The 17544-nt window shown below is 37.9% G+C and overlaps 1 protein-coding gene across 4 annotated transcripts in view; it reads left to right on the top strand.

Moving 5' to 3' along the window:
* Positions 1-17544, top strand: part of LOC310901091 (uncharacterized protein) — a 247086-nt gene that overhangs the window by 135608 nt on the left and 93934 nt on the right. For 2 of the 4 annotated variants that reach the window (XM_083840148.1, XM_083840146.1), the window contains 2 exons: positions 5006-5104; positions 7384-7931. The exons of the other annotated variants lie outside the window; for them this stretch is intronic. The gene's annotated coding sequence lies outside the window, so the exon portion shown is untranslated. Of the gene's footprint in view, positions 1-5005; positions 5105-7383; positions 7932-17544 lie in introns of those variants that run through there. 4 annotated transcript variants of the gene reach the window in all.

The following is a 17544-nucleotide window of genomic DNA, read 5'->3' as shown; positions in this document are numbered from 1 at the left end:
GTAGGCTAAAGATCTTAATTTTTCATGTATTCACTTACCAGTAGAATAAAATTAGATAATGTTTCTCTGTAATTGTGAAAATCACTTTTGACTTAAATTTAAAGGAAAGAAACTCCTTCTGACAAAGAAATTCAGGAACTTGAAAAGTCTTCCTTTCTTGAATAACTCTAAGCTTGGTACTTTGGATCAGACAAATACTAGAATATTGTAGGTTGGGGAAATGAAGATTAGAAACAAATTCTCCAGGGCTGATAAAGACTATAGATCCTAAAGGCTAAAACTATGAGAAAGAAAACATCATGCTAGGGAAGAGTAAAGAAGAAAAGGCTAAATAATAAAGTAAGACTTGCTGAATGATTTCTGTCCTGTTTTATGGCCACTAGGACAGGGACTATGCTTGGCACTCCTTAGACATCTGCATTTCCCATAGGTATATTTTGTGTGTGGTTGCACGCCCCATGCAATAGGTGCTTGGTCATTATGACCAGACTTAACAGCAGAATTCAGGGTCACAGGTGAATCAAGAACAGTGTGAGGGTGTAAATGTTTGTGGAGACTTCCATCAAATAGTCATAATAACCTAACCCACATTCTTAACATTAACTGCCAGGTAACACTTCAGTTAATGGAAGCATATGCTTGAAATGAATTTCTTGCTGCCATCTTGTGTCTAAAGGCAAAATGACAAGGAAATTTCTAGAGCTCCAAGTACCGATTTTACATTCAACATCAGGATATTCCTCATATTCCTCTTAATGTCCCAAGTGTAGACAAAGACCAGTCCTAATAGAAACGTTTTTAAGGTTTATCCTTAAGAAGCATGGATAAGTGTAATTAAGCTTGTGCAAGAGATTTTTGTGAATTTTCAGAGAAACACGCAGTACAGTGACATTTAAGCTGTTAAAAGTTGCTCTCCCCATGCCTATTCCCAGTAGAATCATTTTATGAGGTACGAGAAGAAATGCTTAATAATCCTTACTTCCATGGTAGACAGGGCGGAACCTGGATTTGCAATACTGGTCACCCTATTAATTTTCTCCATGAACCCAGCCATTGTACACCTTCTAACACTGTTGTACCATGCTCTAGAAAGACTGAAAAGGACTGTTGCCCCATTGCATAGAACTTAATAGGAAAAAAGATGTAGCCTGCAATATGGTACTTTACAGGGTGATCTAACTGAGACAGAGATGACATAATCTGTTACATGAATTTTTAGATTAATTTCCCTCATTGTACTCTTCTTCATTCCACCTGTTTTTGCTCATGAGCCTTTGCTTTCCTGTGCTCCTGTTTTTATATCTAGCAAGTACCAAACAATCTTTAACTCTTGCTCTTCTCAGCAGAACTATAACCTTTGGCTGATGGAGGAGGCTGTTATTACGGGCTTCTTTGCAAGAAAGTGTTGTAACTTCCATTTGCCTTCTGAAGGCCAGCTGTCTTAAGACAAACAGGAGTTGAATGCAATTGTAACACTTCCTGTGGCAGGAGGTGTTTGCAGTAGGCTAGCTCTGACTTTTTGTTAAATGTTTACTGATGACTGTGATTATGAGGAACCCACCCCATACATCCTTGCACTTAAACAGATGTTTATTGGAAACATCTGAAGAGAGTCTGACACCCATATTTACAATGTAATGAATGAAGACAGTGGTAGTAGGAAAGTATTGAAGAAAGACAATGCAAAATCACTCAAAAAGTGAGTAGATATTAAGAGATTTGCAAAGCAGGGAGAAAGGATGATTTTGCACTGAGAACAAGCATCCACTGTGTTCTCTGTTCCATGCTAACCTCCACAGCTAGATCATCTAGTTCTTTAACAAATGTTTGACTTTCTTTCCAAGCTGTACCAGACCCATCATGAGTTTTCTTGCCAGTGAAGTATAGCTATGTCTTTTTGGGTTGTTTTTTGAAGAACCACACTTACCATGCTGATTGAAAACCCAAATCTTTTTAGTTCTTATCTACTGAAGCCAGTGCTCTGTGAGAAATTGGTACACATCTTCCTCTTCCCTGTCAAACAAGTAAATGTCTTGGGGGGTTCTTGGCTTGAAAAAAATGTTCTGTAATGTCAGTCAATGGAACTTAAAATGTTTGGCTTAATTCAGTGATGACTTAGGTCTGTTGACTTTAATGAAATTATGTCTGCATAGATGAGGGTTTGAATTATATAAGTGCAGAAAGCATCTCTTCATTCTGTAGGCTTTGGAAATGTTGTTGGCTTAAACCACTGGAACAAACTACCCAGGAGAGAAGTGAATTCTCTCTCTCTTGACATTTGTAAATAAAACTAAATGCCTTTATGGAAGATATATTTTATTCAAACAGAAATGATATGACTCAGTGCAAAACTACCTGGATGAAACTCTGTGGCCTGTATTATACAGTCAGATGTCTTTTTGGACTTCAAAATCTAGGGGTCTTCGAAGTTTTCTGTCTTCTTTAATGCAGTTTCCTGTTGGTTATATTCATTGCTTCTTAACTAAGACTGTAGACTTTTGGGGAGCCAAAAGCCTTTCTGTAAATTTGCCTGAAAAAGGACTGTAGAGAATCTAGTAAGTGGTTGAGGGGTACCTTCCTGCTGACAGTAATGCTGAATACCTGTTGACATATTAAGCCACTAAAATCAGAAAATCATTCTCAAAAGAATGTTGAAAACTTTGTAATATGCTTAAGACATATTTATTTGTCTTAAGTTATGGACCATCATTTGGGTTTGGTGTTGACATAGCTTGAGGTGACTTTCAGGTTCTACTTCTTAAAAGGTATTATTTGAGCTTTTTTTTTTTTTTTCCCAGTTTGAGTCACACATTTCAGTATCAGATAATATTTGCTTCTGTATTTAGAACTTATCCTCACAACACTGAACTCTGGACATTCACATATTTTTTTGAGATGAAAGCCTAGCTGCTGGCACAGAAGAAAACAGTCTCCTCAAAGAAATGTCTGGACTTAACATCCATCCTTAAACTGGATCAGTTTAGCATTGGCAAGAGTCCATTTGCAATCAATCTGCTAACAGAAGAGTGATAGAGTGGCTACTTTCCTTGAGTTAAATAGCTGAAAGCAAGCCTTGAGGTCACTCTTTGGTGCATGGTTATCACATCTGTAAATAGAATTGACCAAATTTCTACAAGGAGTTTTTCAATAATATACGGTTGGCTGTGCAGATCTAAATACAGTCTGAAGGTAAGGGAAGGAAAGGAGAGACTTTAAATTTCAGCTGACCTTTAGGAAAGAGGTTATATCACATTGAATAGCGATAATTTAAATGCTCCAGAAATGCACTAGCTATGAATGCACTTTCTGTTGAAAGATTGAAATTGAGTACAAATAGAGACAGCTAGATGCCACAGAGTATGTATTTTCACAAACATAATTTCAGAAAGGTGAGGTAAAAGCTTTGCTGATGTAACGCTTAGAAGTGCTCTCTTTCATGAGAGAGAGCAAAATCCTAAATGTTTGTGCTGAACTACGGGAGCTGTTATTACTAGACGTTAATGTATCTCAGAAAAAAACAGTGACCTAGAAGGAACTGGAATATGCTAAACAACAGTTTTAAAACCAGTACTTAATAAAAGCTGTTTCCATAGGAACTCAGATCCATGAGAACTGACAAGGTTTTTTAGGGACATTATGACTGGCGTATAATAACAATAATAGTAGTTCTTATGTTACATACATAGCTTATGCATGCTATGTGTGTTTTGATTTCCTGATTTTATTTTTCAGAATAAAACATGGACTGTATTTTTTTTTTTTATTTCAGACATGCTTCTTTTTACCTACCCCTTAAGTTTCTGTGAATTCATTCTTATTATTTACTGCAGGAAATTTACTTAAAAACAAGTATGGAGTGAAAAGTTTGTGCTTTGCTTGTATCACCAAGTATTCTTGTTGTGGATTCCAGCTTGAATCCATGCCAGGCAAGCAGAGGAAGCTCCTTAGAACTGGTGAGAAAATGTCATATCTGCTGATAAGAAATTGGATGGAACTCTATTCTCCCTCTAGTACAATTTCTAATCACCTGTTACTGATCAGAGCCAGGGCCACTTGACATCATTTCACGATATGGTTCCTACTCATTATGGATTGCTCCTGACTACGTTATACTCAATAAGCTGGCAATCACCTTCCCTTCTGCCAGCATCTGCATGATATCACAAGTTGAAGCCTTCTTAGCAATCTAACTTCTTATAGTCCCTGTACAAGAGGGACCTCATTCTCTTTCTTCTGTATTTCCATTCACTTGGATTCATTTCATTTGTTTCGTTATTTCTCTACTCATTCTTGGATAAGACATAGTATCCTGTAATTTGTAATGGGGCTGATTCCTTTGACAGGTTTGTGGCAGACCTGAATGACAAAGCTCTTACAGGGTGACCAGCCTACTAGGAGATGGACTGATCCACCTTCAGTATTGAAAATTGCTCTGGAATTCAGCTACTGAGATTTTGTGGTCCAGCCAAGCATATGGCAAGAATAAGTGTCCCCATCTTGCCTCCCTGCACCTTCTCCTCTCTTTACTCCCTTACCTGTGTAGATGGCTCTATCTGGGGTGTGTATGTGTGTTAGTGTCACATTCACTGATTAGCAGGTGGTGTGTTTTTCCTCAGTGATACGTTTAAGGAGTGCATGGGGATCATTTGTATTTCTGCTCTTCCACGGTAATACAGAAAGTACTATGTTATTCTTGAGATAATGGAGCTGTATTTGCTAACGCAACTTGCAAAACATTTCTTTAACAGAAATGATTCTCAAAATTATGTCCAAAGTCCTTGTCTCCTAATGGTGTAGATTTCCTCAGAGACCTCCCCTAAAAGAGAAATCCTTTGGTTTGTCAGTGAGACAGACCTATTAAATAATAAAACCCACTGGAAATAAACAATGTATTTTATTGGTATTTCTACACGTTGAACTGTAGGGGGAGGTAAGGTCAGATGTTGAATATACAAGGCAACAATTGACAAAATAATGTACAGCATTTGTTTGTTGTCCACCCAAGGATTTGCAGTGCTGTTAAAATGGTAAAGTACATAGCAAATATTTGATGTGCCAAACCACAGAAGACGGTTGATGATGGTTATGGAGTGGAAGAGACTCGGTAAGTAGTCCCTGTAGTGTATTTATTATACTGTACATTTTGCACATGCTATTTATTGTACTGCTAGTAATATGTTTGTAGTTCTTTTTTTTTTCTTTTTTTTTTTTTTTTCCCATAATACATTATCATGAACAAAGACCCAGCAGGAGAGTTTTACTTATTGTGAAATAAGAGTTATGCTTCTTGCAGTCCCCTTCCTTGCATAAAAATCAAGTTAAAGTTTTGAGGAAGGAACAATTCAGAAGTGTTTTATTTCCATATAGAAAATTGTTCTGGAAATAAAGTTAGATGTAAGAACAGTTAAAAAAAACAAAACAAAACACAAAAACACAACAAAAATATATACACACAAAAACAAAGAAAGCCAACAATGAGACCCTAAAAGCAAAGAGAATTGAGCTTGAAGGAAGACGGAGAAAGCTGATGTTTTGAACTTCTATTCTCCATTCATTTGCTTCCTTATTTTTCTATTAATTTTCCCACCAACACCATTCATTTTTTTTTGTTTTGTTTTGCTTTTTCTCCTCCTGACATGTCTGCAGTTCAGTCCTTTGCTCTGACAAAAACATGCTGTTGCAGCTAGCCAACTCACTTGCCACGAGCAATGCAGCTGTGCCAAGTCAGAGCTCAGCATATGCCGGACACCTCTGGTTGTGGGAATGTGACTTCCATGTGGATGTCTAAGCTAGGTGCAATATCTCTGTGGTGTGAGAACATCTGAGAAAGAGGCTTCCTGGGGGTCTGCCAGTGTGTTTTGCTGTCCAGGTCTGTCAGGTTCTCAGGACAGGAGATGACTTTGCATTTATTTTGTGTGTGGTAAAGCACCCTGGAGCAGGGCTCAGTGCTTACTGTATAATGCTGACCCTCCATTTTGAAACTGGGAAATCATGAATTCTATATATGTTTTTCTCCTGTAACCTAGCCTGGATGATTCCTTAAGTTCTATTCTGTTTTCACTTGCACTGCTAGACCTCAGCAATTTAGCTGATTTCAGTTGTAGGAGAGTGTAATGTGTTTTTAATGTTACACTTAAAAACGATTAAAAAAAAAAAAGAAAAAAGAAAAAAGGAAGAAAGTGCCCAATTTGAATTAGTGCAGAGATATCTATGGTCTAAATGTGGACCACTTTTCAGAACAGAAATTGCCTGCAAGACAAACTTCTGTCCTTCAAATACTTGGGCTGATACTTTAAGCTTGTGAATGTCCTGCTTGAAGGTGGGACTCTCAACTGCTTAATGTTAAACATGTGCGTTAAGTGTTTGTCAGACTAAGTCTGCAACTTTCTTCTCAAGGCATCTACGATTTACTGTGTGCATTTGCTAGGCAACTTTAAACAATGCACCTTTATTCTGTTTACAGCAGCTATGGATCTATTTCTCTGTGTTTGTGGAAATCCACATCTGGCATTTTCAGGGATGCCTGAGCCAAGCTCAAACCTCAGTGTTTGGATATGGGGTGATGGTAGACACATGTCTTGTCAGTTCCATGGTTTTGTTATTTTTTAAATGTATTTGATTATACACTGGGCTTATATAATGAAAACAAAGCTTTCATTAGTCTGGTTTGGGAAGGGCTGTGGTTGAAGCCAGGGGGAGAGGAATGGCAGAAAAGGATCATGGGGAGGGAGGCAGGGTAGAATGAAGGAAGACAAACAGCCAATGGTGCTACAGCAAGTGAGGGGAAAACTTCTGAAGAGAGCATTTGAGAGATGAGTGGTTAAGAGCTGGCTCTCTCCCAGCTCCTTTGGAGAAGTCAAGAAGTGGACTATTGATCCAGATGTGTTCCTGAGTATGAGCTGCAGGTACCTTTCTGCCTTTGTGTGAGGCTAGCTAGTGTGAGCAAGGGGCTCTAGGAGCCTGGGAGTTCTGGGGTTTAACACTGTAAAAATTTCTTGCCTCTCACACTTGCTGTTTCCCAAGTGGTAGAAAGAGGGTACCAGGTGCCTTCCATAGGTGGGCTCCTCTGGATTTTGGGGAGATAAATAAACGGGCACCAGAAGGATCAATCTCAGTGGAAAATAGTGGTCCCCTCAAGACTGCATTTTAAATTAAATTAAAATTCATTAGTTTTGATGTAATGTTTTTAAAAGTTGTATAGCATTCAGCATTGTGAGATCTGGTCAACTGAGAAGCAGGGGTGAGTCTATACATATGTCTCTTTGCTAAAGACATATTTCACCAATCAGAAATTGAAATGCTGTGTAATTAAGATGCCTGGATCTCAGCCAGTCTGAGACAGAATGTTTGTCCAGTCACATCTGTCCTGTGCTCTCTTTACAGGGTCTCTTCACAGGTTAGGAGCAGCAATGAACTTAACCAAAGTGAAGATAATTTATGGTGATACGCGGAACATGGGAAGTGGGCTGGAGTTTTTGTGAGTCTGAAAAAGCAGAGAACCTAAACTGTAGGGAAAATATCTCTCTCCTAAAGATGAAGGACTAGATTCTCAATTGATGTACATCTCTGTAACTTGGCATCAGTGAAGCTATGCTGATTTACACCAGCTGAAAAATCTGGAAGGGAACAATGCACTTTTTGTTTAATTTTTATGTGCTCCTCAGACCATCCGTCACATTCAGTTGGAGAGGAATAACATTTGGTAGATGTTTAGTCTTGACTTTTTTTTTTTTCTCCTGAAATGGTAAGTGAATTAAATGAAGTGAAGACAGAATAAGGCAGTTTTATTATTAAAGCTAACTGAACAGTCTGAAAAAAATTAAAATAAAATTAAAAAAGAATTTGTCAAATAATTTATTTGACATCATGGCAAAATATGGGCAAATGCATTATTTTTTATAAGAACTGTTAAATAAAAATGCAGAGAAGTAGATTGTGGTGGATATGACTAGATTTACAAAGAGTTGGCTGTATAAAACAGTCTGGCTAATCTATCTCTTTCACAGTATATGTTATAAGGTCTCTACCTGTTGCACCTTTATCATTCACTGTTATCAATGAGTGCTGAATATCATCAGAAGAGCTAAGATCAGGGGGTTATCAGTTCTGTTTTAGGTACCAAAGTGGAATTTGAACTGATGTCTGTCTTTACCTGCTGAATTCATTTTTCTGCAGTGGTTGAAATCACATGCTAGTGCTGTTGTGTACCCTTTACAAATGGCTCCTTCTGAACAGAGGGTGGTAGAGTGGTGGCTTGCTCAGAGACAGGAGCGCTGTGCCAAAGCATTAGAAATGATTTATGGAGTGAGGTCTATGCTCACCCAGAAGGAACAAGTGATTGTAAGGGGCTCCTTTCTGTTTTTGCCTAAGCTTATTGTCAGAGTTGGAGGGGAAGAACAGGCAATGCCAAACTTCTGGCTCCCTTGTGTGTAGACAAGTGTTAGACTGTAAACAGGGCTGAGGATCTGGCAGACTTTTTATCCATCTCTCCAAAATGTTGGCCCATGCATCATCATCGGCAATGAGCAGGAAATGACTGGTGCCAGCAAAAGCATTGGAGCAGGTCATTTCCCCAGTGGACCAAGGGATTGGATTGAGACTCCAGGAGTTCCCGTTTAGGACATGTTCTGCTGCTGGGCAATACACATAAAATTACCATTATTACAACTGGACAGTAGGTCACAGTCCAACCTGTACAGATTAAAATAAAACAAAACAAACAAACAAACAAACAGTTTGTCAAGGGTGTTGTAGTTCAATGTGGGAAAAATATACCTAAAATATTATTCTCAAGCCTACTGGCCAAGCTGTACAAACTACCCTTGCAGTCATTGGGAAATAGCTATGTGGGAAACATACTTCCTCTTTCACAGAAGATCTTGAAATTTCTAATTATTACATTTTGCCTTCCAAATCAGAAAAGAAGACAGGTGTTTTAAACAAGACATGAATTAAAAAACAAAACCAAACCAAAACAAAAAACATTTTGGGAGAGACTCAGTGAATTTGGAAACACTCAAGAAGCCAGGTTTACCTCCCAGGCAGCGTGGCTAGGACAAATAGCTTGGGAGTCCAGGGAGAAGACCGCCTTGCTACTCAACAAGGCAGGTGGGGCTGGACTGTGGCGAACCAGCCACCAACCAGCCTTGACATCAGGGAAAGCTCAGTTTGAACTAGTTCAAGTTAACTAACCCAGTGTGAACTGCAGTAGGAGAGGAAATGCACTGGGCACAAACTTAACTCCCTTTTCTTCCAGCATGGAAAAAACAAGGAGATTTGCTGGAAAATCACCTTGTGAAGAAAAGATAGGAGAGAAATGATCAGCTCTGGCTTCTGATGGTGGGTGAGCAAGACTTCATTGTGCACTTTTTCTGACCTACAACCCGCATGTGGAATGTGCATAATCTTGTGCAAGTGTGTGGGCAATTTGAAGTTATGCTCCTTACCAAGAGAGGCTATGAGGCTCAGCAGAGAGTGGAGAGTTTCATCACATTACATAGCAGTCCAAGTTAGTAAATATTATGTGGGTTGCGCTGGTACACAGTAGTACACCAAGTGTTGCTTACATGGCTTTAGAGGTGTTCAGTCTGATTCAGTGGCTTCCTAATACATTTAGTGCCAAAGACCTATATAGCAGTATGCTTCTCTTGGACAGATAGTTCCTGAAAACATAAATCCCTGTGTGTGGTTACTGCACAACCAGGATCTGACTCATTGCTTCACAAAGCACTTTTAGTTGCTTTGGAAACATGTTGATATGCACTATACAAACCCAGTAACTATGCTACTCCAGTAACAGTCTACTACCTCAGAGTTGTCAAGAAAGCTTTGCTCTCTGCTATCCGCACCATAGCCACTAGGAACCTAATGAGACGAACCAAACTGGATCCCATAGCTCCAATGACTCTGAAGCCATCCAGTCAGTCAGTGTTCCAACTGATGGGGAGCTCTCAAGGGGTGCTAGTAGCATACTAGTAGCATATAGTCCACTACAAAGTATTGCACAGTTTTCTTTCCATACAGTAGAGGGTAGTAAAATACTCAGAGACTGTTTGCAAGGAAAGAGAACCAAATAGTAGAGCAACTGAGTGGAAAATAAACAAAAATGTCTATTTTTAAACCAAGCTAAATCCATATAATTTTAAGTGGGGAATCTTTTGAGTCCTTGTAAAACAAGTTCCTTAAGTGTTTGACTGATGCTATTTAAATGTGTAATGACTTGGCCTATAAAAAAAACACAAATATATTAATTGCTTCTCTTTCAGGATGAAAGTATCAAACATTTTCATTGTGTTTTGCATGTTTAGGATGCAAACAAAAGTGCTCATTGTGAACCTGCCAATTAAAGTAGCTGCCAGTAGGAAAAGGAGACGTGCTTGTGGCTTTCTTTGGGTTAGCTAAGGTCATGTCTACAACTAATGCACAGGTTCTTAAAAAATTTTGGCATCTGAATGCGTGAAAATCCCAAGTAATATTTGACTCTTTCTATCAAAAGTTTTGTAGCTGTTTTGCTCTGAAAGCAATGTCTGCAGAACAACAATGAGGCTTTATTGTTTTTTGTTTATTTGTTTTGTTTTTACTTAAAAATACATATAATGCTTAAAGAATGCAAAGGACTGTCCGAGATGTTAGTGCTAAGAACCTAGTTAAAGGACTGCCCTTGATCTTCAGAGTACGGTACATGACTGGTCTAGTCTAACAGTCAGCTCATAAACCATGTAGGAAACCAAAGGAAGCTGATGGGAATAGTCATGTGCTTCTAGTTAAGGAATGGTTTAGAATTGTACTGTTTACAGAGCTTAGAGTTTTGAAGTAACAACTTTATTTCTATTAAGTCATTGTCTGCATATTTCTATAGTACCATTTAACTACACGCAAAATAGTTCAGTAACATCATATTTCTCTTCCAAGCACTGCATAGAAACCAGGCTCTTTTTTTTTCTTTTTTTTTTGAGGATTTCATAGAAATCTATAACCTGTGGAATTGATTTCCAGTCATGCTCTTCTACCAGCTGAGCCTGATAAGACCTAAATCACAGCTCACTTGTATGTATGTATCACCAGTGTATGCTAAGAGCAATCGGAATGACTAACAGACAAGGCACGCTGGCACAATGAGCTGTGAAGAGCTGAGAATCTGAACCAGTGTTCCCTACTGCAGAAGAAAAGCTGTATTTAAATTCATATATGAAATGGAAAATATTTAATTTACATTTATGTAAAGGTTCTAAATTGGTTTATCTAAATTGCATATTTCTATCTCAGGTGGTGGCACTTCATAGGAAGATTTTAAAGAAGGTGTAAAGCCTTTGGGTGTGTGTATACTGAGTTTGTGCTACTTAATTCTTTGCATTTTATTGGTAACTATTACTTAATTCTTTGCATTTTATTGGTAACTATTACTAAAGATTCAGACGAAAATTTTTTCAAAAAATAAAACAAACAACAAAACAACAACAACCTGTAAGCCAAATCTACTTTATTTTCAAGAATCTCCAGTTATCACTCACATATCCTTGCCAAACATGTCATTTCTCTTAGCAACGGTATACATGTCTTTAACAAGTATTTTAACCTGTGAAAGAAAGTCACAGAGCACATTTCTGAAATGCAAAGTTATGTTCAGATGTCACGGGGTTGGATTCAATGATAAATTGCTTCCCCTTCTCACAAGGTCATGGAAGCTATTCTTGCAGGGCACGCTCAGTGTTTCAGTGCAGGTGGTTTGAATGAATTTTCGTCTTTCCAGTGGAATCTGGCTTTGCTTTATTGTAGTGTTATGTCATTGTGTGTGTGGTACAGTGCACACACAGTTGGTGAAAAATGTTATTTCTACAGAGAAAGATTCTTGCAAAGGTAAGATTAGTTTAATACTTTTTTTTTTTTTTTTTTTGTAATTCATCCGCATTTTAAAGTTAAATTGTCATCTGACGTAGCTTGGAGTAATTGTTAGATGGCAACTTGGTAGAGATACAACAAGAAATTTCCAAAATTCTGCTTTCAGTTTTGCATGCACATAATGGGTAGTGCAATTTTTAGTGCTGTTTAAAACCCCTTTTAAAACAGGTCTTTCTGGGTTGCCAGATGTTAGCAGTGGAGATACAGTCAAAGTAAAAGACTGACCAGTATTTTACAGCCACATTGGCAGTTGTTTCTGTCATCACTTTGGGATGTGTGAGGCTGAATGATGTGGCAACATAGCTGACTTTGGTTGTATGTCTACCAGAACCACAAATCTGTTGCTGTATGGAATGTACCTTTTTTCTATTTAATAAGTGAAGGCACAAATAATACATGGAGGTTCTCACATCTCTTCTATCTCTCATTCCCATCTTTGGATTGCCTGCTAAGTGCTCCAAGTGCAAACTAACCTCTGAATTTGATATACAGGATCCTTCTATCTCATTCATGTCTTTGTAAGGCACATTAATACTTAGCAATATCAGTCAAATATTCTCTTTTCTCCCAACATGTAGTTAACCAAGCGGGTCAGACAGACCTGCAATGAAATCACATTGCCAGTGTCCTCTTTTAAGCTTTCTACAACATCTTGTTTTCTCCAAGGCTGTCTTTTAGACAGTGAGTTTCATAGGGCAAACCTTATCTTTATTTATGGCTTGTTTAGTGCTAAATGCTATTTTGGTGTTTAAAAGATTCATCATAAACATAGTCCAATGTACTTATAAAAACAGCTTTGCCTGACCCAGTGCCTTAATAGCGTTCTTTAACTTCTCTTTAATCTTTTGGAAGAAACATTTTAATAGCCACTGCAGTTTAATTCACCAGTTCTTGAACTTTTCTGGAGTACTGATTTCCAAATAGCGGGTTTGGATTAGAATTTGCAAACAAGGTTTGAAAAGCCCATCTAAAATTGGGATTCTTGCCCAGCCATTGGGAATGGAAGAGGGAATGCATAATTTGCTTTCTGGTAGAGCTCTTGGGTATAGGTAACCTTATGGTTAGATCTGGATTCAAAAAAAAGAAAAGTCTTGAGAACCTCTTCTGTTAGAACCTCTTTAGATCCACATAACTGGCAAGAATAAGAATGCTGATATAATTGGGGATTAATATCTTTTATTTTTCTGTAGGGATTGGTAGAAGATAGGGTTAGGGTTTTGGAAAGGAGGGCCGTATCAAGTCTGATTTACTGCTGGATTTGTAAGGGTTTGGGAGAAGGCTGGCAACGTCATAAGCAAATATTTTATTTTCAGTATTCCTGGACACATTTTCCATTTAAGGAAGGTTTGGGATAAGGCTAGGGAACTGGAAAAAAACATGTCTATAATAGCTTTTTGTGGGGTCTTCAGAGGTAGAAGTATTATGGTGTAGGCAGGAGCATATGCTTCATATTAGGTATTCCAGTATGGTTTCATCCTCTGTCTACAGTACATGTTAATTTTAGGGCTAGGGCTAGAATCGTGTTTTCAGAAAAGAAGGTAGAAAGCCTTTTTATTCTTGCATTCTGCCAGACTGGCAGAGATAGGATTAAAGTTTGCATAATCAGGAACAAATACTTTATATTCAGATTTACTATACAGATTGGTCACTTTGAATCAATAAATTTTAGGCTTAGGTTTAGGATGGCGTTATGGCCCAAAAGAGGGAGGCTGTATCAGCCAAACTCACAGTTTGATTGCTTAGGACCAACAGAGCTTAGAAATAAGGTTGGTTGTTAATGACTCAATCGGTTTTTCTTCATGAATTAGTCACTTGGCTGCATTTCAGCTTTTGGTTAAAAACAGGAGCAGAGTTAAGAAGAAAAGGCTTCCTGAGCCCAGCTTGTCACTGAGTCTGGAATGGCTTCAGGGATAGGAAGCAGGTTAGTGTCATGAAAGGTAAAGGCTGTTATTCAAATTTCTTATGAAAACAAACTGAGTGAATTTGGGAGGGGCGAAGATTGAGAAAGACTATTGGTGATGATACAACTAGTGCCTTTAATATGTTTTAGCTGCAAGAATTAGTTCACTGCTGATTTATTAAGTAGCAAGATGGCCGGAGTTTATCTCAAGTTTGAGGGAGGAAAAGGCTTGACCTGAAAGCTTAGGACGAAGGATGATGTCAGTGACTGATGTTTCAAGTTCACATTTTCCTGTAGGGATTAGTCCTACAATTACATTTCAGGCTAGATTAGAATTGACTTTTGAGTGCAGAAAATAAGGCTTGAAGAAGCCTGTGTCCTGTTGGATTCCACATGATCCTTAGGGATAAGAAAAGCCTACTTCACCAAATCCCATTAATTTGTCTTAGGTTTTGCTCTAGCTATTGGTTACCCAGCTATAATCATAACTTTGTTATTGTGTAAGGACTCAGGAATGCAAAGCTTGTTGTTTCCAGGATGCTATTAGATTCCATATAGTTAGTTTTGGTAGAAGTACTTACAGAATAAATTGACAGTAAAGAACAGCAGTATATGGTGTTCACCCAAGGATTCTAGAGAAAGGAGATAAATTACTGTTTTATGTAAAATCATTATAAACTGTTTGGAACAATCAGGGATGAATATTGCATGTTGGCAGTGAATCAACATGGATTTGTAAAGGGAGATCATGCCTCACAAATCTAGTATCATCCTTCAAAGAAGCCAGAAAACTAGTGGATAAGGAAATTATGGTTGATATAACCTACTTGGTTTGTGATTTACTGAAAGCTTTTTAAAAATCCTAAGAATTCAGGATAAAAGAAAAAGACTTCACATAGGTAAAGGCTGGTTAAAAGACATAAAGCAGAAGTCAGCAATAAATGACCAGTTCAGACAGAGGAAGGAAGCTACCAGTGAAGTATCCATGGGATTTTTCCTGTGGCCTGCACTGTTCCTGACATTAATAAACAGCCTGGAAATGAGAAGGAGAAAATCTTGAGGTATCTTAGTTTGCTAGCAATACTAAGTCATTCAGAATAGTCAAAATAAGATTTGTCTGCAAAGGATTATAGGAAGAAGTAGGGTATATAAAATGAAATCAGCAAGTGACAATTTCAAAATTGGCAAAAGAAGTTATTTTTGCCTCACATTGCGTTGTTAAACTGTGAAGATCTCTGCCACAAGATGTTGTGGTTATTAAAACACTCAGATGCAAAAAGTCCTGGGATAAAATGAAAGAAACATCCAGGGCTGTTAAAGATAGAGATGCTCTTTCTGTTTCAGAAACTGCTTGGCCACAAATCGCTGGAGGTTATAAAAATTTTCTGGGGAATTATTGAAGTATATTACACTGTTATCACAGTCTTCCCTGGAAATCCACTTCTGAACACCACCAGAAATGGGTCCTGGGCTAATTAGATGCTTGAACTAATCAAATATAGTATGGGAGGGTCTTTATAAATTCATCTTATATAAAAAAGGACCAAGTATTAAGCATATCTGAATAAATGTAGATGTCATTGGAAATTTCACAATATTGTTGTCCTTATCATCTTACTACATGATTAAAAGAGAAGACAACCCCTCTAGTAAGATTACTCTTGTACTCTGCATTCTGAGTACCTTTCCACACACCTTTGTGGAGTTCATGAGTGCTTTCCATAGTATCTATAATGAAAGTAGGTATCGAATGACACAGATTGGAAATAAATTATTTTTTTCCTTTTGCACAACGATCCTCTTTCCCAAAGTCAAAGCTGAGAGAGATGAAGTTAATTAAAAGCATATATGTTAGGCATCATGAGCAGTCTTGCAGCACAGAATTTATGTTGCCAATCAAGCAATCCTTGCTTCTAATAGGCACAGACTGCTGAGGTTTGAGAAACTGCCCTCAGTTACATTTACTGCTTTTGATTTGAAGGTAGTGAGTTTGTCATAGTATCATCACTCACACTTTTGGTGAGGACCCTCACTGGCTGAAATGAGCAGTAGTTTCATTTAGGCATTTAAATTAGTGTCAGAAAGTCAGGAGGAAAGATTTAGTCATTTAAATTGCATGGAGAACCTGACAAAAATTCTGTATTGCTCAGGAACAATGCAAAAATTTGCTAAATATCAGGCTGCAATCAAACATAGATACTCAGGACATAGACTAGTCATTCAATATTTATTGGAATTTTTTGCGTTGGAAATTGGAAATTATTTTGCGTTGCGAGAATATTGCTCATCAGAATTAATCTGGAAACAAAGGGGAGAGTATTCAATGTATCAGCACCAGAAATATCTATCTATATCATAAACAAAATCCTGCTGTATATTCCTGGTAATCTACCTCAAGTAAAATACCTAGTAAGACTCTAATTCTGTTTTTCCTCTTCCATGAAAGGTATGGCTGTAGGGGTACCACTTCATACAGGTAAGAAAATGTTCAATGCATCATGGTTCCCCTGTCTTCATTATGCCATGGCCAATTTAACTTGATCCAGACCTCTGCCTCTACTTGTGGAAGACAGCTTCATCTGTGGTCCAGAAATAATCCGAGTCTGAATCTTGGAAAGCCACAAGACTGAGGTCAAAAGTAGAAAAAAGAATCTGAGCAGCTTATTGTTCCACTGAATCCCAAACTGTATTCACTGTCACCTTTTTGCTTCTAATAACTTTGATATTTCTTTAGTGTCTGCAGCCACTGGCAAAATACAAAGTCATTGTATCTTCTACCACATGCTCTTTCAAGCAAATAAAAAATATCTTTGCACTAGTATTTCTTTCTTGAAAATGAGACCTTCAAATTATGTCTGTTGGCTTTTCTAATATCAGAAGTTTGCAGGAGAAAATACTTTGGAGACATGATGATTATTACTTACTTTGAGGGAACTATTGTAGGTGTGGAAGACAGGAGAGCACAAAACTCCTGTAAAAACTATCTAATGGCTCCTTTTACTTATGAGATTCAGCTTCTTAATTCATATTCCTGACAATGAGTTGCCTGGGTCTCCATTCTCTCACAGGCAATTTCTGTAGTCTGGATACATGTAACTCTGTAGCAGTATTTTGCAAAAGCAGTAGAAAGTGGTGATACTGTTAGATGTCCTTGGATACCCTGCGATTTGCAGCAGCATCAGGAGATATGATTGTTATTAGGTATCAAACGGTAGCTCACTATAGAATTTTCTAAACTCCAGTTGGCTTTTCACCATGTCCCAGAACCAACCTGACATTTCACAATAGGGGAATCAAATGTCTTTTGGCAGCTTCTGATGTCATAGTTGCTTAGAGCCTGATCTCAGAATTTGGCAGCCAAGAGCCACTTTATCTGTACTCAGCTGTGTAAAACAGAGAACAGAAAATCTGGGTGTCAGCAGTGCTGTGACCTTCATGTGGTGTTCAACAGATTAGGAGAAGGCAGAATTGTTATTACTAGTTTTAAACTGTGAATACATATTTTTGGTTTTGTCAATATGTGAAGCTAATGAAAGCCTGTCATGAGAAGTGTACAGCATATCACTCAAAATGGATCTCATTTTGATGAAAGAACCTGGACAGAAGTGTTGCACTTTGCTTTACACTGTTCTGCCATGGCTGATGTGTTTGTCATCTTGAGGAGAGGGCAACTCTTGTCTTCCTATGCATATTAGCCAGAGTTGCATTGAGAAGCAAAACAATTGATCACTGCAGAGTGGAAACAC

Source organism: Anser anser (assembly GCF_964211835.1).
Source record: "Anser anser genome assembly, chromosome: 5".
Classification (NCBI taxonomy): domain Eukaryota; kingdom Metazoa; phylum Chordata; class Aves; order Anseriformes; family Anatidae; genus Anser; species Anser anser.
The sequence above is the reverse complement of the archived record's forward strand: the minus strand, read 5'-3'. Positions and strand labels throughout refer to the sequence as shown.